A 2,604-nucleotide genomic window follows, 5' to 3' on the forward strand; every position below is an offset into this window, starting at 1 on the left:
GTGGTATTTTCTGGAAGCCTGTAATTCAAATCAACAATACCATGTCATTTTATTATTGGTTGTGGACAATATTTTCCTTCATTTGATACTCATGAATATTTTAAACTTACCATCAGTCGAACACAATTCCCAACCTATAATAGCAAGAATTAAAATGCCTTTGGGGAGCATTTCTCACAAACTGCTGCCTGAATTTAGGCACTGAGTGAATGGGCCCAATTCTAATTTATTTATTTAAAGAGCTATAAAAATTTCTTTTTTTGTTGACGTCATTTTAGGCTTTTTTAGATGTCTAACTGAAAAGTACCCTCATGCTGTGTCTGTAGAAGAAAGAAATACTGGAGAGTTGGGCCAATTAACTATGTAATCAGAAAAGTCATGGAAAAAGAAGGAGTAGCACCTGAGTGACAGTGGAAGACCTCTGTTCATGCTGAGATGAGGTATATTTTTGATGGAAGCGTTGTGGCCTCAAGGTATTCACGGTTAGCGTATGACAATTGTGGGTATATGCTGGGATTCTTTGAATTGTATCTGAGAGACACCTGTCTTATAGCAGAATACATATTTTAAGAGAGAATTTCATAAACCAAAGCAGGTCCAAAGAAAGGTTATCGGTTTGCCTGGAGGATCTGGAAACTGACATACAAGATACACTGGAAGGATCTGAGCAGGTTTAGCTTGGTGAAGAGGAGGCTGAGAAAAGACATAGTAGGAAGAGAGGAGACATGAGTTTGGATCCTACCTCTAATAGTCACTACCTGGGCAAATCACTTAAATTCTCTAAGCCTCAGTGTATTCTTCTGTAAATTGAGAATAATACATACAGTCCCTACTTCAGAGAAGAGCATGGGGTAATAGATTGAAAGCTGACCTTAAGAGTAAAAAAACCTCAATTCAAATCCTTCCCTGGCCACTCTGAAATATCACTTAAAAAGGGTTAAAAATCCCTAGACTACACACCTTTGTGAGGGTCATGGGACCACTGACTGCAAAGGTCCAGTGTCCCTGATATGACAGAGAGAAGTGATTACAATCTTTTACTAAGGACGCAATAGTCTCTGACCTTGTGACACAGAGTCACACAGATCTTTGGTATTTTATGTACCTAAGACCTCAATTTATAATACAGTACAAATCATGGATACACATAACATATGGGAATGTATATACAAACATACAGGCATAGCCTCCCAGGCTCCCAGAGACCCCAGATTTGACTGGCTCTTAACACTTGGCTTTCTTACTCTCCTTTGAACACGTATAGCTCTAGAAATGCAATAAAAGAGCTAGTTTTGCGATCACTGGCCTTTTTCTAATTTTATATGTTCCCTGTAGATAACCTCAGAGTGATGCTGACTTTATGCTCATTTGCCCTACCTCAAGTTGTGATAAACATTTTCAAACTTTAAGACTCTAAGGTCAAAATATGCAGTTTTTCACTACTAGATAAGGTTAAGCATGGATTTTCCATTTTAAGTATATTTCAAATATAAGGGCAACAGATTGTGTTCTGAACAATACTGGAATCTTAACAATGTTCTAAATTCCTAATCTATTTTTTTATTTTCAATTTCACAACCTCTAAATAGTAGTGGATATAGCATGTCCAAGCTAGTAGAGACAACAGCAATGATCTAGTTCTACCTTCTTATTTTGTTAATGAGATGAACAGATTAGTCCAAAATCACACAGGAAGTTGGAGGCAGAGCAAAGACTTTGACTTAGGTCTCCTTACCCAAAATCTAGGACTTTTGCCAGTTTCCCATATGGGCTACTCTAATGACTTTTCTTTTTAGTTTCATCCTTCTGAAGTCCTTCTCTCACACACCCTGTGTGAAAGAGGAAAGACAAAGTGTTTTTTTCAATGAATATTTTTCTGTCCTAATCAGGCAACAGCCAGAAAATAACAGAGTGGAATTACTCTCTTGTTTTTTTCTTGTTATTGTGTATGTGTTTTCAATTTTCTGAAACCACTCCAAGAACCTTAGTGGAGTGTAATTTTGTGCCCTGGTGAATACCTAAAACAAATCTTTTCCCTTTCTTTGGATGTGAAAAAAAAATTATGAAATACTTATAGTAGGAGTCTAATGTGAATATTTTAGTTTAAGGCAAATTGTTCCTTTATACCCTGCTGTTTTACCTAAATTGTGGGTCAGAATATATTGCCTGCTGTCACTGATCTTTGAAATTCTGATTAGTAGCTTACTTTTATAGAAATTGTCCTTTTTACAATGACCATGCAATGGCTTTGAAAACAATACATTTCTTAGACAATTTTTTTCCAATTTCAAAAAGTTCATTTTAAAAATAAAAGTAATTTTTCTTTAAAATTTTAAAGACATATATACATGAAAAGAATAAAGAATTTTAAGATTAATTTTGGAATCTCCAAAAGGAATTTTTCATTTTTCATATTTAATGTGCTAACTAAACCCTCTATTGAAGTTGTACTGTGTTCCCTCATTGTAAAGTGGAGGACTTCCTGGAGTCTCTAAGACTAAAGTTGTGGAGTGAAAGGTTTTGCATGTCCTACCAAGGCCTGAAATATTTCAAGCACAGTGATTGACTGTATACAGAGGGTGCCGAGGACCTTAGTACAGTTTT

The sequence above is a fragment of the Notamacropus eugenii genome, chromosome 1 (assembly GCF_028372415.1).
Source record: "Notamacropus eugenii isolate mMacEug1 chromosome 1, mMacEug1.pri_v2, whole genome shotgun sequence".
Lineage (NCBI taxonomy): Eukaryota > Metazoa > Chordata > Mammalia > Diprotodontia > Macropodidae > Notamacropus > Notamacropus eugenii.